General features: G+C 51.4%; 1 protein-coding gene across 2 annotated transcripts in view; it reads left to right on the top strand.

Moving 5' to 3' along the window:
* Window positions 1–23,835, top strand: part of VAV2 (vav guanine nucleotide exchange factor 2) — a 141,849-nt gene that overhangs the window by 65,069 nt on the left and 52,945 nt on the right. The window lies entirely within an intron of this gene.

The following is a 23,835-nucleotide window of genomic DNA, read 5'->3' as shown; positions in this document are numbered from 1 at the left end:
CCTGTCTCTACTGCTTGGAACGTGGGTCTGTACTGAGCTCACCTGCAGCACCGTGGGTGTAACAGCAAAAATACCCTCCACGACTGTATTTCTAAGGCCCTCTCTCCTCCCTGCCCTTTTTTTCAACATGCATTTTGTCAACATTTTCTATTCTGTAATGTGATGTTTAACTCAAAATAGTATTGCCATTGTGTTACAGGGATCCCGGCTGTGTGCAGGCAGGCCTGGTCCCCCCAGAATCGAGGGGTTTCCATGCATCGGCTCCAGCTGCGGCTCCATAGCTGTGTTGCGCTTTTAGACGTGGAAAGCCGGGTGGAAAGGAAGTGTTATTTTCCTGCAGAGCTCTGCCTGTAGTCAATGGCGGTGGAAGACTTGACATTTTTCAACACACCTTTCGCAAGGACTTTATCATGTTGCCTCTGGGTGTGCTGCATCTCGAGGCCCCTCTCTGAGTCAGAGGTTTTGCTGCTGTTCTTCCTTTGAGATTTGCAGATGTAACGCACTTAAGTAGGATGAAACTTTATGAGCCTAGAAGTTCCTTGTTGCACACCTGCCTCTACGCAAGAGCCGCTGGAAATCATGCAAGACATGAGTTGAGGCTAAGCATGGATGCTCATTCCAGCCCAGAGAGGAAGAGCGTAAATTGTGTTCTGGGAGCTCTGGGAAAGGTTGGCCCTGCTGTGGGAAGCAGGTCCCATGTTGCATCCAATATAGCAGTTGTCCAAGCTTGTGGGCTTTGCTGGCATGGAACGTGTGGTGGAAGTCAATGTTTGTGTAGGTGCTTTGCTCATCAAGGTGTTACTGCTGGCTGGAGGATTAGCATGATGGTGTGAACTGGAGGAAAGTGCCCGATCTGCTCAGGGTTAAAGGTTTTGAGCTATGCTGGGTGGTCATGCAGTCAGAGTGCAGTCTGCCCCTGCAGGTGGGCATCTTCGGGGCACACGTGCTTGGTCATGCTGCACCCTGCACTTCGGCTCTTTCCAAGCAGGATGGTCCGTGTTATGAGTCACTTGGCTCTCTGCACCTGAGTCAGGACAGGCATTTAGTGGGACTCCCCAAAATGCAGCGCTTCTGGTGCGAGGCTTCGTCACCAGTGCTCCGGAAGAGTTCTCAGCAAGGCTCCCCACTCCGCTGGGATTCAGTCATTTGGGGTGACTACTTTCACTAAGAGGATGGCTCCATAGAGGATGTTATTCTGCTGTATTTGTTAGCAAAGTTTCCTGTCTAATACTTCTTTTTCTTCTTCCTTTTCTCGTACCACAAGCGTCTGGGAGCTGGGGCAATTTCCTGCCCTGCAGAACTGAGGAACCTGGTGTAGTGTGAATCTGAGCTGTGTCTGTGTGTGCTGTAAGGGCCGAGACCATGGGAGATTGCAGAGACCACAGCGGATTGCTTGGACGAGAAGGACAGCTTGGGCTTGCAGGATGTGGCTTTGAAACTTGGTTCACCAGTTAAGATTGGCAGGGACTCACTGGGTATGTCTCAGGACAGTCTCAACCATAGGGCTGAAAACCCACCGTGGCTTGTGTGGCTGCTGTAAGTAACGTTTCTGCTACTTCTGCTCTTCAGTCATAACGAAATTAGTGCAGGATTTTCTAGTGCAGCAGTTGTGACTATTTCTCTTCTTTTCCTTCCATCTAAAGGAAAGAAAATGCATATGTGTCTGTCTAATAATAGTTGTATGAGGAAGGTTGTGCACAAGGAAGACGTTATGAAAATTATTACACTTATCCCTATTGATTTTTGCTTTGTTTGCTGGCTGGTTCCGTTATTTCCCTGGTAGAGCCATGAGCAATGTCATCCCAGGCTCAGCTAATGAACTAATGGGATGCAAACATCAAGTGTTGTCAGTCTGGCCTGAAAATCTGCTTTTGCTGTCATTTGAAAAACAACTTTTTGAAAAATTTGTCTCAAATGGCGGTGCTTTCTGTGCAAGTCTTCCTTGCATGTGGAAACAGCATCTTGAGGAGAAACGGGTCCAGTTTCATGACTTTTTGCATGCAAGTGAAGTGGCTACAGTGACACAGGAAATATGGCAAGATGCTGTTGTGGGCGGGTGGCTGCTGGACCCACTTGTCACTCCAGGAACGCCAATGAAGCGAGACTTGGCCTCCGAGGGAAACCATCCGCGGCTCCCTAATGCGAGGAGACGGCTGCCGTGGCGGTGGAGTGATGGGAGCGGACGTGGCGGGCTGCGGTACCATCCTCCCTGGGATGCAAATTTATAGCTGCCCTCTACATCTCCGTCCGAAAGGGCGTCCTGGCTCCAGGGATGCCGCTGTTGCTGGAGGGCACAGGAGGACACGCTCTCCGCCTGCTCCTCGCAGCTTACTCTGTCCTAGACGTGTCCCTGCAAAGCTGCTCACGGCTAAATCCTCCTCTGTCCTGCCGTCCCCCGAGTCCTCCGCGGTGCCTGCCTGAGGACCGTGACACATCGCTCTGCAGGTTGGGGTGGGGGGCTGGAGCTGTTTTTACCGGGTTACGGGCCCACAGCTCACAAACGGGTGCGTTTCCCGTGCGTGTGCAATGCGGCCGGTGTCTGAGAAAGTCGGCCTCGAATCGCTGTCAGATCTTGCGTGAGTGAGACCGCCTTTCCTGCCGAAAGTGTCAGTTTGTAAAATACCCGCGACTGTGACTTAATGAGGGTAAACCCAGCGTAGAGGAGGTGAAACCTTGAGCTGCTGTTACCTCCTCGTTTCCCACCCCAGCTAACGACCGCCCAGCTGCTGGTGCACTTCCCAGCGTTGCACCTGGCTCTCCTCTCGCACTGGCTGCGTAACCCGGGTCCTCCTTGGCCAAGTGACTGGGCTGGCTGTGTCGGGGCCAGGCCAGGCATGGGACCACGGGCTGCGGGTCAGAGCTACCCCTGCGTGCCTCTGCCTGCGACTCCTGACTCCTCCTGCTGTCTCAGGGCTCGGCAAAAGCTGTGCAACTGGCTCTAGCAGGAGGATGGCCAGGCCCTGTTAAACAGGATTAAATGTGATCCTCCCCCAAGTTTTGCAGGTCATCTTTATTCAGTGACCTTTTTCTCTCCTCTCCCCTGAAAGGAAATGTTTGCAAATGCTTCATTTATTCTGAATTGACCCCAGTTCGCACTAGCAAGGGCTGGAGTTAGCCTGCAGTCTCTGGTGGGAAGAGATTTGGGCTGTCATGGAGAGTGATGTGCATGGGTTTTGAATACCATTAATTAATTAGAACCTTTTCCATTCTGGAGCAGAAACTGCCTTCATTAGCAGGGAGATGAACGCCACTGCCAACCGGTACAGCACGGTCCCAGCAACCTGCCCACCGCTCGCAGGAGAGCACGCTCTCGGCTGGGGCTGGATTTGCAGTACCAGCATGCATTATTCATCTCAAATAATACATACTCTAACTCTGCAATTGTGCAGGGCAAGGAAGAGTAATTTTAAGGATATCTCTGACTTACAAATCTTAGTGTTCGATGCGTTAATACGTTTTGTGTGTGTATGTGTGGGTATACAAGGAAGTGATCTTTGCAGAGAGCAAGGGACGCACCCAAAATGAAATGTTTTGCAAACAGGAGATGTAGCTTTGCGTTGCGGCAAAGCTGCTGAGGTGTTTGGTATTCCTCGCTACTTTTAATAGGAGAAATCAGTGATTTGTGCATGTATATTGATTCTAAATATAAGTTCAGACCTGGTGTAAATATATCTGGCGGGTGCTTCAGGATTAACGTACCAAACTCATGGGAGTGGGCTGGAGGAAGGGGAGGTGGGGAAGGTCACATCTGAATTCAGTGTATTTAAAAGAGTAAGAGTTCATAGCTTTGGATATCTCTTTGGACTTGAGGTCAGGATACTTGGTTTAAGTTGCAATGAATAGCTAACGAGGTACTAAAGCTGGAGATTTTCTCGTTTGTGAGTGCGGTTATTTTTGTTTGCATGAGCAGAAGAGGGAAAAAAAATCTTCCGAAACCCATGGGGATTTGATCAGAAAATTAAATAAAAGTCACACGTCTCACTGGCTTTCTTAGAGATACTTTTTAAAAAGGGGGGTGGGAGCAAGTCAATTTATGTTAAGCTTATTATAATAATTGAGTTTAAAGAAAAAAGCAGGCATTGTTTATTTAAGAGCAGTGTTCTGTAACATCGTTAAGTCTTGGTACTTCCTGTAATGTGGCACTCTACCCTTAGGTCTAAAAAAAGAGCTTGGAAAGCCTTTTCTTAACTGAGTAAATAAGATTTAGTTTCTACGCTCTATCTGGCTGTTTCTATGGAAACCAGATTTTAGTACCAAGTAGGCCGCTTGAAATTTGAATTGCTCCAGATGCAGTTGTGAAAGCGGCAATAAAACTCGCCCCGAACGTCAGGCGGGTGCCGGGGAGGTGCACGGGTCCTGCTTGCCGCGAGCCGGCGGAGGGGACTCACGCAGTCCGTGGTGGGTGCTGGGATGGACGGGGACTGCGGTGGTCCGCCCAGTGGTTGTCCGTCCAGCGGCCAGCCTCACTGCTCGATGTGGTGTCCAGAGCTGAGCCCAGCAGCTTGGAGCACCTTGCTGCGTGCTAGGGACTGGCCGCTGCCCGGCCTCCCGTGCATGGCGTCGTTGGGCTCCCCATTCCTGCTCCAACTATGGCCATAGATGATGTTCTGCTGTCATGGAGCTGGTTAAGTTTTCCCCTCAAAAAATTAAAAACTGAGGGTGCAGAGTGGTCTGCACACTTGTGCGGCGCTGCTGGCAGGACTCCCTGCGAGCAAGGCAGGGCTGCCCGATGGAGAAGTTAGTTACCGGGGATTTGGCTTGCAGGTGCGGTGTTGCACCCGGCCGCGTTCTGAAGGCCAGTGTCTCTGTCTAAAATGACACCCTCACCTCTGCCTGGGGGGGAGGAGGAGATGCTTTGCTGCATCTAAGGGGTGGCTGTGGTTGCTGGTCCTGCTGGGTCCGCCTTGTCTGCTGTAGTGAGGGACTACTCAGAAGTGATGCTCAGTGTGCGGTTTGGAGATGGGAAGGTGCAGGGCACTGAAAGCTGGAGCCCAGGGCCGCGGAAGTCAGAGGTGATGTTCTGGGACACTGCAGTGAGCTCCAAGTGGGATCCTGGAGACAGTAAATGACTGCAGAGTTGTTCATCTCTGGGTTCTGATTCAAAGGCTGCTTTTGAAGAAAAGAGCAAGCCAAAAAGACTTCCTTTTTCTAGTTAAAGACTATTAAAACATAATTACGCTCTTACACTTGGGTAATGGAATGTCTTTTTCTGTGGGCCCTAGGGCCAAAATAGATGTATTTTTTAAATGTTATTTTTAACAGTACGTTTTTTTTTTAGCTATGACAGTTTCTATTCACATTCAGAGCAGAATAAGTCTAGCAATACAATCATCTTTATTAAAATCTCTAGCTTATTTTTATTACATGCTTGTGAATAGATAATGCAACAAATCTAAAGGTCTGCCCTGGAGAGAGGGATGCAGGTAGAAACCGTCGGGTGGTATAAAAAAAACAGATGGCCTCTCTATTTGTTGTTTGACTTCAAAGATCATTTCACATCAGCAGTTAACTTCTGTGGAAATGAAACAGCAGCTGGAGAATCCGGGATGCTTTGTGTCTTCTCCGTTTGGAGTGGAGGTTGACTTTAGCTCACGTGCTGGTGTTTGGAGATTCCACAACGCTTGTGCTGGTTATGGTCTTTTGTAGCCACTTAGATTATTTCAGCACTTCCCAGACACTTGCCGTGTCCTCTCCCGACTCTGCTGGCGGTTATATGACACTTGGAGCACCGTCTTTTACACAACTCATCCCTTGCCTGCTCTGTGTTTCCAAATAACCCGCATTTATGAAACTGTGGTTGGCTGCTGGGGAAGTGGCTTATGACAGTGCAAAGAAAAGCTGATGATCCCAGTTGAACAGATAACCATTGCATCAACTTAAGGCATTTTTTTCTGCACCGAGATCCTGATGATAATGAGGATTAATATGCCGCTGTGATGAATTTCAAAGCCAAAGCTGAACAGGAAGGATTGTGGCCCCATGAAGAATCATTCCTGGCGGCTCTTTGATATTTGAGACCATCACCCGTTCCTTGCTGTGAGCACAAGGAAATAGTGCCGTTTTGTGCAACCCTTGCAGGAAAAATGTCACTTCAGTGCTGCTTGATGTGACAGTTGCATGCACTCGCCTAGACTCTTCCCATGGATGTATGTTCTTGTAGCCTCTTCTCCCACTGCTTGTACCAGGCACGTCTCCTTTGGCTACTGCTTGCACACTGCTTTTCGACTGACAAGGACCCGCTCGCGGGAGCGGTGAACCAGCAGCGAAGCCGTGCTGCTTCATGCTAGTTACAAATACACCACATCTCCAGCGAGGCGCAACCACGGCAGGCCTGGGCCCAGGGTCGGGATCATGCAACACAATTTTTGCCCTCAGCTTGGAGGGAAGGGCAAATGCATAAAAAAAGAATGAAACGTTTTTTTCTGCAAACCAGTGTGGCTGGACACTGGCTCTCCCAGGCTCCCGCGTTGCTGTTTTGGGGCGACTGCTGCTCTTCATCCGATGTGCCAGCCGTGCCCTCCGTTAGAGGGGCACCTGTGGCAGAGGGAATGACAAGTGGAGAAGAAGACGATGCTGATCACCGCACAAACACCCATGCAGACAGTGCAGTTTCACTTTTCTTCCCTTCTTTTTGGCATTTGGCTGCTTCATCAGCATTGTCTGTGTCCTTATTCCTTGCTGCATCTGGAACCACCTGAATGATTGATGTACCCACCGTGGACCGAGCGGCAGCAACTCTCCAAGTGAAGACGGCCCTCCAGATTTGCACCAGTTCAGATCTTGGTGCACGTTGTGTGGCTTAATGAATAGGGCAGAAACCAAATCCTGAATCTGGAGGTTTTCCACTCTTTCTGCCTTAGGCTCTCTTGTAATCATAATGAAAAAGAAATCCTCCCTCCCCATCCACCTCTCCTTTATTGGAACTGCTAAACAGTCATCTTCAGTGACTTTCTAATAAAAGAATGTCTGTTTAATGGAGCCCCAGAGAACTGAGCTGCTTTACAGGGAGCTGTTTGAACTTGTTTCCGTGCTGGCTTTTTAATATAGTTTAATACAGTTCTGGTCCTTTTTCTGCATAGCTTTTTCCCATCAAAGCTCATCTCTTCCACTCTGTTGTCTTACTGTCAGCCAGCTTTGCATTGGGCTTGAGGAGGGGGAGGAAAGAGAATGATACAGGGAGCAGCAGAGATCTAGATATTTATATTGCAAATGCAAATTCATGAATGACTCAACTCTGTCCAGGTGGTGAAATGCTCTGAAGTAAAGTACTGGTAATCAGTGTGTTTTGTAGCACCACAGGCACTTGCTTAATAGGTTGCAGGTTTATTCAATGCACTTCCTCATTTGTTTATTTATTTATTTATAATTTTATTTTATTTATTTTAGCATTGTATTGAAGTGCGATATCAATTACGGACTAATTACACCTCACTGTACAGTGCTACACAAGAGAAGCTTACACTGCAGTTCTCAGATAAATGTATCCCAAGGCATTCAGCAGAGAAAACAAAGGCAGAAATGCCGGCGTACTGTTAGAGAGACCAGCCAGAGGAGGAAAAGATACGGAGAGATGTGTATTTGCATGAATCTCCTGGACCCTGGCCAAGGATCCACACTGGAGATCAAGGTGTCTGGTAAATAGTGCTGGGCTCTCTGGGGGCATTTGGGAGATGCTCTTGGAAAGACATGATAGGATGCCTGTTTGGTTTGAGAGATTTATGGACAGAACTGACTGAGCTTCCTGTTCTAATATTTCATTTAAAATTCTTGTATAGGCTTTGGAAAGTGCTCTGGCATCAGGGATGAGACCCAGCAGAGTCTACATGGCTCCTGGTGACACCAGCAGAGAATCACCTCCCACACGTGTGACAATTGTGGGGTGATACAAGAAGTGGCTGCAGCTGTGTTGTATTAGATGGGGACCCCACAGAGGCTGTCTGCATGTTTGGGGTTGTGTGGGACTTCATGATTTGTCATTTTTCATGTAGAAAACGTGCAGTGTTTTCTTATGAAAGGCAGAGAGTAGTTCCCTATATCGGATAGAGTGAACCAGAACACTGCAGATGGGCACCACGACCGGGTGCCATGGAATACATCCACGTGAGCAGTTCCCAGGGGGGCTGAGATGGGCAGGGAAGGTGCCTCAGGAGCCCCAACAGCTTTTCCCACAAGGGCTGTTGAAGGAGAATCCAAACAAGAGCTCGGCTGGAGCTGGAACATACCCATTCCCTTGGAGACTGCCTGGGACTGTTTGGCAGCAGTTGTGCAAAATGTGCGAGAAAAGTTGTCAATAATGAGACAGAGATTGATCCGAGTACTGTCCTCTTCATAGCAAATGTCAGTAAAGACTAATGCGGCTCTGCAGCCACGCATGGAGAAGATCCAGGCTTCGCTGAATTGTGTGACGTTGTTCTTGTCCCAGCTGCCAGAAACCAGTGAAACTCCACTGAAATAAGACGGAGCTGGGTAGATGTGTATAGCTGAGTAGGTTCATTTATCTGTGCTTTATTTCTCCCCTATATTGCCCTTTCCTGTGCCTGCTTTCTCACACTGTGTCAGCTGCTCTGGGGTCTCCGTAGTGAACGGTGCACCATGAGCAACCAGCAGTTGCAAGGAACTGAGGCTGCTGAGACAGACTTGGTTCTTCCTAATCCTAGTTGTGCCTTTCCAAACTTCTTGGGAATCCTGGCTGTACCCCAAGAGATTCAGTCAACATCTGCACTGCTGCCAACAAAACCCTTTTGGGAGTAGGTGAAGAAATTGAAGGGGTGAGGAAGTATTCCCCATGCCAGATGGATGTTGTGTTAATTTAGATCGCTCGTAGCCTGAACTTGGCAGCTTGGTTTAGGGGCATGGAGGTTTGCCTTGATAGCTCTGACAGAGTCACCTCTCCAGCTGTAGGAGCCTGGCAGAGTGCCAGCCCAACCGCATAAGTGCTGTCATCCACTCTGGACAGTGCTCATTCCCAGCAAGAATTTCCCATGAGGACATCCTGAAGGATCAGCTGGAAAGCAGCTGTGGAGGCATAAGGAAGTGAAGACATTAATGTCTGCACTCAGCAGAGTCAGTGAAATGTCTCCAGGCCTATGGATCTAATTGCTTTAGACATGTCCCATCACTTGCTTGTTCAGCACGAAGCATTTTTCTGATTCAGACTGGACTGCTGTTAACACTCCCCAGAGCTGGAACGAAGAAATCTCATGTTCTGGGTGGGCAAGGGTGCCCTTACTGGAGTTCCCTGGCTTTTCCTGTGCTGTTCCTGGGAGGGCACGGACAACTCCTCTCAGGTGTGCAGCAGGAGAAGTGGCTTCCATGGATTTTCTGTTTGCTGTAGCCCAGCATCCAGCTGGTGACTGCTGCGGAGAGTATCCCTTGTGATGGGCTCAGGGGCGCTAAGATTGTCCTGGTCCTGGCAGGATGGCCAGCAGGATATTCTCTGCACATGCACAAAGTCTCCAAGGCATGGTCGGACTCTGAGTAGCGTGGGGATCAGGTGCGGTTGTGAACCTGGCATCTCCGTGATGGCCAACTATTGAGCGATTGCCATAGGAACTGCGCATTTTCATTTTAGTGTCTGATAAAATATTAACATTTCTGCCTGTTGAGAATGGTGAAATGGTAATGCGTTTGAGGACATGGACTGAAACACGAATACCTGCTCTGTAGGGCTTTCTTCACATGCTCTCCATGCTGGGGAAAATTGGTATGAATCTGGAGGAGCGATCTGGTTCAGACCTGCTCAGGACTTGATGAGTGCTAAGGAAGAGGGTGAGATGCAGCAAGTTAGGATCACGCTTTTTATGGAAGGATTACACTATAAATAGCCTAGATAACTGATAAATAAGTCTTAATAAATGGTGAGTCATTTTGGCATAGCACAAGCTATTGGATTGCTTTTAACCATGGCTTTACAAATATTGCTGCCACCACCTGCTACTGTACTTGTGAATATTTATTACTGATAGTGCTTGTGCCTGTAGCATTAGAAAGCCCTTTATGAAAAATACATTAGTGGGACCTTTGCTAGGAGAGTGGTGCCCTCGGTGCTCCCTGCTGCGATAACCTGCTGGGGCATTTTACTGGGTTTCCCCTCCTCTGTGATGTGCAGTTTTCTCCTTTGCTCTCTCTCACCCATCAGTCACCTTCCTTCTCTTCTAGCTGGTGTTCTCCCAGGCAGGGCTGCTTTCGAAGCAGGAGGGAAAGGGCTCAGGCTTGGCGCAAAGGGGGCATCTGGGCCTGGGGCTGGCCCATGCCAGCCAGGTACACAAGGGCCCTGGTTTGGGAGGCTTTATGGGCATGCGGTGAGCAAAGGCAGGTAGGGAAGGAGGAAAACGTTTGAGCGTGTAGTGTGTCTGGGGCTCGGGTGGCATGATTGCTGGTGCTGTGCTGATTCAGCATTTTGAAAGACCTTTTTCCATTTGAGGACATTTATCCTCTTTTCTCTGCCCTCTTCTCCATGGACGCACTAATTCATAGCCCTGCTTGGTGTCAGGTACTAGCCAGCGTAAGGAAGACCCCACGATAAATATTGCAAATGAGCTGACACGAGGCTGTGTCGTGAGGGTGTTGTTGGTAGGCAGTAACAGGCAGAGAGGGACTCCCTGGGCTATTTCCAGGAGCATCCTCAGCCTAAGGATTAGGCTGATTGCCTCTCCTGAGGTCTGCTTAGCTGTGTGGAGAAGTCATCCCCAGTGTTCATACAAGTTAAATGATGGAGAGCCCCGTTTATAGTTCCTGTGTTGCTGATGTGCCTTGTTGCTCAGAAGAGCTGTTTTTTGTCAAGTGCTCCAGCTGGAAGACAAGTGATGTTAACTGGTGACCACAAGTTGTTATGCACAGTGGCCCTCTGTCCTGCTGGAGAGGCCCGGTAGAGTGTGGACACTGGCGATGGGGAAGAAACTGAGCTCTTGCATGACTTCCAGGGTGCCCAAACTGGTTCCTGCAACCCTCTCTAAACTGGGATTATGGACAGTTTTCTGTTAGGCTCCAGCAAGAGCGTGCTAAGGCTCAAAGTTTTGGGTTTATGCATGTTTGATGAAGTTCTACTGGAGACTCTGCTCTGGGGTAGCCCCTCAGGCCCAGGCACGGTCTCCTCTGCGTATCCCACAGTGGTGGGACCTGTGGGCAGTTGATGCTGGAGCAGCTCAGAGGTCCTTGGGTGGCCGAGTCAGGGCAGCAGCTCTTCCTGCCTTGCCTGGCCCAGCACGAACCCAGGCAGTTGTTTCTGCTCGTCCACCATCGTGGCTGCACGCTGACCAGTTGTACCATTTAGAAATTTCATTTGCAGTCAGGGAGAGAATTTGCTCCGTTTAACATTTTCTTTGCAAATGTAATTTCAGGGAGGGGGAATGCTTGCATAAATATACATACATTGTCTAACCATCGTTTTTCTTTTAGTCACTCAAATATGTGATTTTATTCCTGCAGCTGTAAAGCCAAGCACGCAAGTGTTAAATTGTTAAATAAGTCAAACATAATTATTCAAGTACCCCGCATAATGTATCTCAGAAGTGCAGAATGTGAAATCCAACACAATGCGCGCGGGTAAATGCTTTTGTGGAGATTGTATTCCCAAAGGGAATGTCATTTTGACAAGAATGAATTTTCCCTCTTCCGTTCTGCAGCCTGTCTGGTAGCGTCTTGATGCTTTCGTGGAAGTCGCGTGCAAGTACAGTTCATTTTGATATGGAATTATTCAAACCTTTAAGATTCGTCCCCGTGGACAGGCTTGCTCTGCAGCCTGATGAAATGATAGGGGTTCAGCTCAACGCAGAGGGCTTGACGTTCAAAGAAAGCCCTTCTTCTGCGCTGGATGGCCTGAACTGCTTATCGCTTTGGTGGTGCTATCTAATGGGCTTTTCTGCAGTCTGGGCACAATGTCTATATCTGGTGAGAAAAGATGTTTTTGAATGAAGGACACCTTTAATACCAGATGAGGAGATATTTTAAAAAAGTGACATTTTTGGTCTTTCTTCACCCGTTTTATTGCAAAGCGGCTCTGTTCCGGAGGGCACGCTCTATATCCAGCCGTCTCCAGGGAGAAGCGTGCTGCCCCTCCGGATGGGCTTTCGGGAAGGAGCCAGAGGCGCCGGCCCCTGCGGCATCCTCGGTTATCGCCCTTTTGAGCCCACGCGGGTTTAATGTTGCACGGTGGAATTCGTTGAAGCTTCTGCGTGCTCCCCGTTTTGCTCAATCTGTCCGTATTAATTTTTCAACGCTAACGTTTTATCAGCAGCTCAGCGGCGCGCTCGGAGCAGCCGACGGGTCTCCGCCGGCGCGACGTCCCGCGCCGGGAGCCCGACCGCCGCAGGTGCCGCCGCCACTCCGCTCCGCTCCGGCGGTCCCGTCTCCCTGCCGGCCGCCGGAGACTCCGGCCAGGGAATCCGCCCGCGCGCCGCTGACGAAGCTATTTACATTCTCTGAATTATTGACTGGAAACATCACGCCCGATTTTCTTGCTTTTCTTTCTTGCTTGGAGGCAGCCAAGTTCTAATCCATGATTTTTTTTTTTATTTATTTATTTTTGTTGTTTTCTAGCTGGATGGATTCATTAGGTCTGAAGGGACCCTTAGATCATCTTGTCTCCTCCTGCGTACAGTAGTGACCGTGGAAGTCCGTCCAGCTTCCCTTCCGCCCTGTGATTTCTGAGCTCTGACTGTACGCGTCCCGTTAAGGGAGCCAATTTTTCAGATATTTTACTGCAACTCTTTTCTAAGCCAGTTTGCAAGCATGTTTTGAGTGATGCATGCTTCAGGCACCCATGTAGCTGTAAATGTGCTGTCTGCAGAGACAGCTAGATAGAGCAAAGATTACATTTAACACGTTCAGCCAAATCAAAGCAGCTTTTATGGGTGTATTTATTCACAGTTACACTGTGCAAGCAAAGGATGTAGTTTTTGACTGTGATCAAAACCAATGGTTGTTTTTGCAGTACCAACATTATTGAGGGACCCCCCCACACACACCTTTTTAAAAATTATTTTTTAATTATTATTTTTTTCCCTAACTGAATTTTTATTTCTGGAGGGCTTTCAACTGCAGTTTTTCAGGAGCAAAGCAGAAAATGTGCACAAAAAAAAAAACTGTTTTATGTGGGAGAGGGGAGGAAGAAGAGGATCAAACCCAGAGACCCCCGCGTTTGGTCCTTCCCTGTCCTTCGCAGCTGGGCAGGGAGCAGATCCGGCGCGTGGGCGTCAGCCCTCCGCTTTTGCCCCCGCTGAATCGCCGGCTTCCCGCACGCGGACGTCTCGGCCGGGCGCCTTGGCCCGCTGGCTGCAGTTCGCAGTCTCGAGAGTATTTGTATAAAGCACCTGATAACTGCAAGCGGAGGAGCTGCTGGTCGCGTTCGCGAGCCTTGCAGAGCTCCGCTCTCCCGGGTGGGTCCGCGCGCGTGTACGCGCCGTTTCTGTTAGGCGGTTACTGCAGCTCCTGGGCAGCTATGCGGGAGCTGCAGGAGTCGTAATCTGAGCTAACGGTTCCCGAGTCTGGGCAGAGAGAAGCGCCTTCCTTTCCGCCCGCGCTTGGCCTGTTGCATCTTGTTCTCCCGGTGCCCTTTTCAAAGGTCCCTGCTCCCATACGGAAGCGGGGCTTTATCTTCGGGGGTGTTCCCAAGGCAAAGCCAGGAGGCCCGTCGGTCTTGGGACACACGGCAAGCGCGTGTGCTGGTGTGGGGCCCTGCTGCCTTTGCTGCTCTGCTTTGCTCTCCGAAAACAGCGTCTCGGGTTGTCTTTGCAGCTTTCGGGGAGCAGCCTCTCGGCTCTCTGCGAAACTCTCCCTTCTCCATTTCCGCAAACAGCCGAGGAGGAAAAGCGGTTGGTTTTTCTTACGCTCTTCATGCACGTTGAGTTCTTGTGCAGCTTCCTTCTGTTCTGGGCTTTCCTCCCGCTTTCTTTTACTTAGTGCTGTGGAAATGGAAATGCTTTCTCCAGGTGGAAGTCTGCTTGCTCGGAAAGCTCAGGGTGGTCCAAAGGCCTGTGGATCCTGGTGGGATTTTTTCTACAAGCCCTGAGCCTGAGGTAGCCATGGGGAAAGCGGCGCTGGTGGGAAGGGTCCCGCATCCCTGCAATCGCGCTATTGCAGCAGTTCCCAACGAAACGCAAAAAGCTGCCTTTTATGATGCCTTTGAAAAGCTCCTGTTGCTTCCTACCTCTTTTGCATACGTTTAATATTACAGGATTTTCTTTAAGCTTGAACAAGTTTCTGCCAATTTGTAGAACGCAGCTAGTCTCGAACGGCTTGTGGTGCTTAAGGTGCTGTCTGCACTGCTGTGCTGGTGCTGCAAAGTACTTAAACTTTCTTACTTAAGCTTTCTCCACTGGAGAAAAATTTTTCCATCTGGATGCTGTGACCATGCCAGAACTCAGGGGGCTCTGCAAAATCCGAAGAATTGGCTTTTTATCACTGTAGTCTTTTTTTTTCTTTCTTTTTATGCTTTTTTTCTTTTTTTTTTTTTCCTTTAACAGCTGGAATAAAGATGAAGGGAAATAGGCCACGGAGAATTTCACTCTTCCTTCAGTAGGTAAATGACCATTGAGCAAATGAATTGGTTTCATATGGATGCTTCCAATTTTCTCTGTGCCTACAAAGTGTTCATAAACCTCCTCTTTTCTGTGCTCCGTATGGTGTGTGGGTTTTTCTTTTTTCCTTACTGTCCAACTCCATTTCAGAGCAGTGCTGAAAACTAAACTTAAAGGTATGTGAAAATCTGTAATATTTTCTGCTTACATCCAAGGCCTTGATCAAAAGGGATTAAACTTAATACAGACTTAAGCCAGATTCTCGGAAGCGGGTTTGGATATCCGTGTTATGCATCTGACTAGCTGGGTTTTTTTTTTTTTTTCCATCTGTTTCAGCAAATCCAATCAATAGGGGGGCTGGGGGATGCTCCGCGAGCCTTTCGGGAGGCGGCGCGCTGCGAAACGTCAGCAGTCCCTCCCCAGGGCCGCGGGAGCGCTTTGAGCCCCCCGCGGACGGGGGGTTTCGGACTGGAGTGGGCGAAGGCCCTCGAGCCCTCAAGTGCAAGGAGGGGCTGAGGTGGCGGAGCGGCTGCCCTCGACGCGGTCGCGGTACCCGAGCAGCTTAGCGCCGGGCGGGCTCTGAGCCACCGGACGCTCTCCTAGCGCTCCGGGGTCTGCAGAGGTCCCGCGGCAGCCGGGACGCCCGCCCGCAGCCCCCTCCCTCCGTCCCTCCATCGCCCGCCAAGGCTCCTGCTGCCCCGTGCTCCCGGGTGCCGGGGCGCCCCGACCCAGCGCCGCCCCGCGCCGCGATGTGTGCTGCCGGCCCCGCTGCCAGCCGCCTGCGTAAATCTATTTACCAGCGTTTTAAGCTAATTAGTGCTCAGGGCTGCTTTTCTTTCCCCCCGTCTTGCTCCTCTCTAAGCCTGAAGAGCGGAGGGAGCGCTGCCTTCGGCAGGGATGTCCCGGTCTGCCCACGGGGAGGCCAGAGCCGGTAGGGCCCGTGTCTTCGTGCGTCGGTCTTCTCATCCCCTGTCCTTGTTCACATGCTTAAACTAATCCCTTGATGAATTTCCAACCTGCTCGTCGCTTCTCCTCCCCCAGAAAGAAGAAAGCAGGGAGGCAACGCGTCTACGCGGCCAGCGGGTTCTGCTGGTGATATTCCCAAGTCCCAGCAGGGACGTGATGGAGAAAGCACTGCGGTCCTTTCCGACTTTTCCATCTCGGTTTGTCCCATGTTTTTCTGTTTTCAGCATCGCTCCAGGTTAATTACGGCTGAGCTGCGTGGTTAAGCAGGGGCGGAGCGAAGGGGTTTACAAGTAGGAAATCGTAATTTAGGAAAAATCAGTAGGACTTTCTGTGCATCCAAGTCTACGTGCGTAAAATGAGGCTAATACTCTTGTCCTCCTCCAGAGAAACACCCTCGAGGACGGGTCTCCAGGAGGCCCCGTGAGCCTCGTAGCTCGGAGAAGCACACGTACATGAATAAAATTCAAATCACTAGATGGACGTTTGCACAACATTGCACCCTTCTCCTTCCCCTCCTGAAACCTAAGGCAGGACAGCTGCTTTTCACATCGGTCCGGGTTGGATCTCCCGGACGTGCAGCCTTGGTCGACCAAAAAAGGGCTTGGCCTGGATGGGAGCTTCTGTGCCGAGGGGGGACGGAGCGACCCGTGGCCGGTGGAGAGTCACGCGTCCCCCGATCCCTGGGTTCAGTTTCACGTAATGCTGCACACCAGAGCCAGAATAGTTTAGCTTAATATTTAATGAGCGCTGTTCCGTATCCTGCAGAAATGTGAGATCGGCTGGTGTTACCTTAAACCCCACTTAAACTGCAGCACTGGCGAGCGACTCATTTCCAAACAGCAGCTAGAGGCACCAACAAGCTTTCCCCATAAATAGCGGTTGCATATCAAGGCTTTTCATTTCCATTCCTCTTTTATGCGTGTTCAACAGTTGTCTTATTTCCAGCTGTTTTGCAAGTTCTGGGCTAGTTAATGCGGCCAGTTTGAGGCAGATGAAGCCCTGGAGGTGCTGGGAGCTGGGCGCAGGAGGAAGACGGGTAATTGCAAGGCGGCTCACCCCCGTGCCTCCTTCCGAGCACCTGTGTTCAGTAGCACGGTTGGGTTTTGGAGGATTCAGTCATAGGCTGGGCTCTTCGGTTTTCATCCCACGCCCAGCCGAGAAGACGTTTCCAGCAGTTATGTGAGCAGCAGCGGAGCTTGCCGCAGAGCCGAGGACGACGTTCCCGGGGGAAGGATGCTTACAGCAGCTCACCCGAACCCGGGGGGTTTCGACATTGCTCTCAGGTTCCTTCTGACCCAGTGGGTCCAGCTGAGCGCACGCGGCGCTCTCGCCGCCCTCCTGCCCCGTGCCGCGGCTCGCCGGCGTTTTTGGACTGCTGCTATCGGGAAGCGGCGCTGAATCCTCATCGGCGCCACCAGGCTCCGCGTGAGGACCCAGCGTGGTTCAGCTCGTCCCGCGGGCCCGTCGGAGGACGTCTCCCGTAGCACCCCAGGTACGGCTGGCAGTGCAGCCCGCGCGCAGCGCTGGGCGTTTGCTCAGGTCTCTCGGCTTGCTTCCCCTCCGCGTTGTTTCAATGTCCCATCAAAGCCAGCTCCTCGCTCCGGTTGGTGCCAGGCTATCAGGTAGCGATACTAAAAGTAACTGAACAAGACAGAAACACGACATCCACATCGGAGAAGAGAGGCTGTTAAATACGGGGATAAGCGTTCATCGCTGTTGTGCTAAAGGAGCTCGCCAGCGTGACGAGAGCGCTTTGGTCTCGGAGCTGTAATTCCCATGGCTGGGAGCGGCGCTGCGCAGCTCCCTGTGCTTGCTGTGGGATCAGAGCTTCCACAGCACGTGGGTGAATCTGGAGATACCTTTGCTGTGGCGTGGACGTAGGGTCCGCAGGTCCAGGCCCTAAGAAACAGTTGAAAATGTTTCCTCCGATGCTTGTTTGCTACGTACTAGGACAAGTCTGTATATCCTCCACGAAGCATGCGGCTTGTCCTTTTTCAGACAGCGCTACAGAGAAAAGCGCACGATGACGGTTAACATCCGTTGTCCTCCTGGGCTTGACCGCCTGCCGCCGGTGGCAGGTCGCATCTCCTCCAGCTTCCAGGGACATCCACGGGAGCGGGGCCCGCCTAGCTGAGGGCAGGCAGGACTTGCCCGCAACTCAAGGTCTGACGTTGCGCCTGTTCAAGGGTACATCACACCGCAGCCAACGTACTTGTTGATTTACACTTGCGATGTTAATCGTCGCAAGCCTGATTTCAGGTCCTTTTGCTGCTTAGACAGATTGATGCCTTAAATATTGGAGAGTGGGCGCGCGTCTGGAGAGCTTGTAACGGGGTGACACAGTGCAGCGCTTTTCTACCATTCCCTGTGAATCCAGCTGAATTGTTCTCTTCTCCTCCTAGTCAGAAGATACTGTTATTTTGCATCAACTGTCTGGTGTTGTAATGGGTGCAACAGAAGACATTATGTTAGCCCCAAAGAGCTCAAAATATGTTAAAATGATCCAAGAGCTGAGTGCAGTTCCCCCTGGAAATCAGTAGAGGTTTTGCTGGTGACTTCAATGGGAGCACGTTTGGGTCTCCCAACACATCATATGGCCAAATAATGGATTTAATGCAAAATAATGCCGTGTTTAATAACCCCGTTTTAAAAAGACCAGGCAACCAAACGCAGTATAATGGCAGTGGTGCTTAGCGCGGCGCATTACAGCTAATGGACTTTGCAGCGCAGTGGTGCTTTGAAAGCTGAGGAGCTGTTCATAGCCCTGGGAACAGCCCGAGTTATCAGAAACCTTTAACAGCCCGAGGACTGGGCTGTAAATCAGGGCATCCGACAGGAGTAGCGTTGATTTTACATCAGTCGATGACTGGGTCCAGAAACTCCCTTTCCTTTCTTTTCCCTGGGCCCCGCTCCGCTTCTCTTTTCTAAGGTGATTTATCATCCCTGATCGATCTGTAGGTGGAACTTGCTCGCTGGAGAGCTGCTGCCGGTGCCTGCGGCACCATTAGGAGCACACGGAGCTGGGAGGAGCCCAGGAAAATTTGTTTCTCCCCTTTCCTGCCTCCCTCTCCCTCTGGGATTTTCTTCCTGCTGTCTATGGAGAACCGCTCTGCATCAGACCAATTTTTGCCCGACTCTCCCTGCTCCCAGGAGAGCTTTTGGCTTTCGTTATGTTTGCAGTTATCGGGGGCAAAGCTCTCTGGCACCAGAAGGGGTGGCACTGGCAGGTGGCACCATTGCTCCCCAGCTACCTTCCCAAGCATTGCCCCTTTCCCCCTCTTGAAGCCGTAGAGATGGTAGAAGGGGGCTAAGGGCATCCTGCTCACAGTCTTTATGGAGAAGTATAGTCCAGTGCTACCAAATAGGGGGTTAAGGGGGTCCCCTGAGGACACAGCAGCCCCGTAAGGAAATAATGCAGACGTTTGGTGCATGCCCCTTGCAGGGGAAGCCCTTCTCGGAGGGGCCGGGGGGTTCAGGAAAGATGCTTTCGTCTGGAGAGCGCGGCTCTGATGCTCCGTTCCTGTTAAAGGGCTTAACCTCGTTATCTTGAGAGGTGTAATCGCTTGTCCCTGTAACGCAGCTCTAACCGTAACGTAGCCTGACACGGGCTCTCCCAACTGTGGCTAAGAGGTCTCGGGCCCAATCTATGTCAAACGTTCACTTGGGATTATTTTAACGCTTTCTTATTCCCATGGCCAAGAACATTTTTAGGAAAGGAAAGAGCCATGTGTGCTCAGCCTTCCTTGCTGGATTTCAGAAGAAAAATCCAGTTTGCACCTGAATTTTCTACTTCCAGTGTGCAGACTGGAAGCAACTGGGCACTCCAACCCCCAGTGAGGCAGGTGGGTCATAGCATCCCCGGCAAGCTCCCCACCAAACCGCTGCCTGGGCTTTAGGACTCTATTTACTCGTCCTTGAAAACAGCACTGAATGCTACAGTGCATTTTTGTAAGACCGAGGGAGCAGCAAACCCAGAGGGGGGCTGGGAGCCGAGCAGCTTGGTGGCTCCCTGCCTGCTCTGGCACCTGGATTTTATTTATTTTATATTTCTCGGTCTTTCCTTTTGTCTCCAAGGTTGCAAGTTGCCGATGTTTCGGTGTCTGCTGGTCGTTGCGGCATTTCACTGCAGGGCTCAGCCCTTCCCTGGTGGTGGGACCATGCCCAGGTCTCGCTACCTCTGACTGCTGGTCTCAGCCGTGAGGGTCAGTAGCCCTGGCTGCAGATTGGGCCGGCTGCGAGACACTAAGGCTTGCAGAGCAATGGTTGGATGCAAAGCAAAGGTCATTGCAGGTTCTATCCGTGTTTTCCGTCTCTCTTGAATTCATCACTCATCAAGTCCTCAATAAAGAGGGAAAAACCACGTGAAATAGCTAAAGCATCGCAGCAGTTGTGATTCGTCTGTGATCTGGGGAGTTTATGTCCAGGAATCCAGGAAACAAAAGTGACATCCTTGAATGCTTTTCAGTGCTGACCCCTTTGGCAAGCCGAGGGCAAAGATTGCATACGGATCTAAAATAGCAGCGAGCGCTTCCAGGGGAGCCAGCGCGTTTCTTGGTAGCTGGTGACTCGTCAAGGTTGGTGGGGTTGCTGCTGCGTTGTATCGGGGAGGCGTCCGCTGCGTGGGCATGTAGGGGTGCTCCCACCCAGGAGCGGGGTGTTGGGAGGTGCTTGCTCACAGTTGTTTGGTTTCTGCTGCTTCTTTCTGGTTAAAAAAAAAATAAATAAAAATAAAGATGCAGCAGCTATTGCTTATAGCTGTCCCCGCGCCGCTGCGGGTCTGTGCCACGGTGCACCCGGTGGATCGCGGCGCTGCTGTCCCGGAGAATTTCCCTATCTTGGATTTGAAATCCTGATTGAATATGTGTCAACCAAAACCCGCTCAGCTGGTGGCCCTCCAAGGGCGAGTGCCGGCAGACGCCGCGCTTCGCCAGCGCCTTGCGTCCCGGGGCTGGCGCGAGCCGGAGGCAGCGTCGGGGCATCCCCGTGCAGGCGGAAGGGAGCCGCTGCAGGCACATCGCACCTGGAAAGGGTCGAGCCAGTCGTCAGAACGGATTATTATTATTTAATAGCGGCCCTCCTCCGGCGGCGGCCGGGGGGGAGGAGGAAGCACGCCGGCCGGCCGGGAGGAGAGCGTCCCTGCGCAGGAGAACCCAGCAGCTCCGGGGCGTCACCGCGTCGCCGCTCGTCCTCAGCACCCCAAGGAAATAACGTGCCGCCGAGTCTCGCTCCCTGCCCCGTAGCAAGGGGCTGCTGCTCTCATCCCACAGTGATTTACAGCAACGGTCTTATGAGGTGATTCAGCGTCGGAGGGGTTGGTTGTATCAGGAGACGCTGATTTAAGGAATTGCCCGTGACATCTGTGGGATGCTCCAGCGGCAGCAGCCTTGGCTGTGCTGCGTTTGCGGAGACGGCTGTCCGCCAGCTGTAGGTTTAACGTTCGCTGTGCTCCCTGCGCATGTGCGGTGAGGCCTTATAGGTTACGCAGTAGGCACTAACGTATGGGGAGCGTAAAGGATTGATCCAGGGAAAGGACCTGGCGACTGTGTTTCCTGCAGCTTGTTCTGGCCCGCGCTCTCCGGGCATGGCTACGCTGGATAAATGAGCAAGGGAGGGTTACCAGGACTCAGGGCTCGTCCAAGCGAGGTGCTCACCAAAGTAGAGGCGTATGCAAAGAGGGGTGACGGGAGGCTGGAGACTTCTCGGGACACTTTGGTTTGCAAATAGCAGGACTTGGCTGTGCACAGCGCCGTGCTGGTGCTGCTGCTGGGTGTAAAGTGCTTGGAAACGGCCCCGGCTATGTTTTCATGTCCGCAGCAGCGTGAGTGGCAGATACACGAGGCGACCAGACGCCTTGCTGAGCATTGCCCCGTGCAGCAGCGCACCTGGGGGAGGAAATGCAGGGCTGGCACACCGGTATGTGCAAAGAGTTCTGCGATTGCAAAGTCGGAGACGGGGTGTTCTCCCGGAGCCTGATGCTTCCCACTGGTGACTTTTTACGTGTTAATTAAACTTGCCACCCAAGAAGGATGTGTGCAGAGACGGGGCGAGATCGAGGTTTCCATTCAGGCGCATCGCTGCTCAGCCGAGATCCTAATTTGCTTGGAAGCAAATACTCACTTGTTCCGGGAAACGTGCCGCCTCGCCAAGTCTCTCGGCGTGACCTGCAAGCCTGGTGGGAACGCATGGAAATCGCACCGACTCTCCAGGCACGCTCGTAGCGTGCAGCAAGGTTGAGGAGTTTCTGGTATGCAAAGCGTATTCCAGCCCAGCTGGGTTTGTTTGTTTTTTTGGAAAACGAGAGAGTTTATTTTAGAGTTTTCTAGATGCGCAGAGATATTGCCAGAAATAAACAAATGATGGAGGAAATAGAAGACTGGCAAGCGTAATAAATTATTTTTGTTTTGTTTTAGTTTATTTTTAAATCTTTAGTTCCTAAAAGAAAGCTGTGGCATTAAGGAAGAGGAAAATTGGTGGTTTTCTTGCGGTAGCGTGGAGGTTTTTCGCTGTTGATTTTGGGGGCTTTTTGTTTGTAAAAATCCCAGGACTCTTGCAAAGGGGCCAGTGAATATGAGGAACCCAATTTGAGACCCCTCATTTTTGGGGGGAGCCGCAGGACTTGCTGTCTTTGGAAAATCAGGGCCCCTTTGCGACCTCTGGTGCTTACCCTCCAAAATCATGGCTTCGGTACCTTGGCCCTCTTGTCGCCTTCCTGGTTCACAACGATCCGCTCATACCGTACAGACTTTTTTCCAACATTCCGGTTGGTAAATGGTCGACTAGATGAATTTGATCTAGCTGATGTGTCAAAAATACACGGCGAGTTGGACCGTCAGGAGTGCAAGCAGCGTCCCTCACCACGCGCGGTGAAGAACCACCAGGAACGTCCCAGTAACCCTTCAAATGCAGAAAAAGTCTTATCTGTACGTGCGCCTGCGTCCCAAACTTTTATAGCTCGGTTTGCGCACCCGGCGAGACCCGTGCGCCGGCTGGGGCCCGCTGTGAGCAGCAGGCGGGCTCTGGAGCGGCTTCGATCGTCAGAGCGTGGTCCAGGGGACCAGCAGATTCGGGAGCGGTTGCTCGTGATTTCCTGCGCACGCTCCAGTAGCGCTTGGAAGATGCGGTGGCCCCGGCTGTGCCCGCTTCACGATTTTTGGCTTTAGGTAGTGGAAGCCCAAAGGACTGCACTTAAGCAATACTGAAGGTAAATCAGAATTTAACTGATACCCTGTGGCAAGAAATCCTTTTCTTTGGTTTTACTCTCTGCCCTGTGGAAGGACGAGCGGCTTCGGCATTTCCAGGCTGCAGCAGAAGGTGGGTGAGGTATAAATAACCAGCGAACTGCGATTGCGCTTGTGCCATCCCTTTATGAGCGGTGTTAACGTGTCCTTGTGCCGCAGAACCAACCGAAGGCCTCGGATGAGATCAGGGACCCGCTGTGCCAACTGCTGCCTCCGTGCATAAAGCAGCCCTTTCTGCCCGGCCCCGAGGGAAATTACAGCCGGGAGCGGCAGGAAGCAGCGCCGCTCAGCAAATAAGAAGCTGTTTCATAGGGAAAATGAGACACAGTTTAGCAAACGCTTAAGGATTTACTTAGTTTTAAGAATGTTGTTTAATCCTGTTGAAATTGAGAGGATTACTTATGCTTAAATGCACGCTTAAACGCTTCCCCGGCCGGGGGCTGGCGGCCTCGAGCGCGGGAGCCTCCCGCCGGCGCGGGCATCGCTGCTCCGGCTCGCCGCTGCCCGGAGCTGCTGCTGGAAGGCGGAAGCCTGGAGCTTGGGGCTGCTGTTCAGGGTTGTTTTCAGAAGTTGTGGAGGCTCTTTGTACCTGGTCTCTCCTAAAAAAAGAGGGGGGGGGGGAAAAAAGGAAAAAAGAAAGTTATTTTTACTCAAGTACCTGAACGTGAGTTTGGGAGCCTAATTGTAGACACCCGAGTTTGTGCCTCTGGTTCGCTGTTCGAACCGGGCTTTGATGTGCCAGGATGTTCACAGATTCGGGGGGTTCGCAGAAGAACAAAGCGAAAATTGTTGGCGGGGAGAACAGCGTGCTTTTCTCTTAAGTTTCCCTGGAAGTCAAACCCTGCGGTATAACTGATTCATAAACTGATTTTTATGCTTTATAAGTCTAATAATAGACCACGGAAGAGTCTGATTCAGTCAGTCTAGGACTTCCCTTGGACTATTTTGGGAGACGTGCAGCGCGAGCCGCGTCGGGGCTGCCAGCTGGCGCTCCGTATCCCCTTCTGCGCTGGGTGGACTCGTTTCCAGGTGGTGTTTGCTGTCGGCCGAGCTCTTCCCCCGACGAGTCCGAGAGCGTTTTGTGGACGCTTACGGGCTAAGTCTCAGCTCCGCTC

Source organism: Rhea pennata, chromosome 18 (genome assembly GCF_028389875.1).
Source record: "Rhea pennata isolate bPtePen1 chromosome 18, bPtePen1.pri, whole genome shotgun sequence".
NCBI classification, from domain to species: domain Eukaryota; kingdom Metazoa; phylum Chordata; class Aves; order Rheiformes; family Rheidae; genus Rhea; species Rhea pennata.
This window is presented reverse-complemented; position numbering and strand designations above follow the sequence as displayed.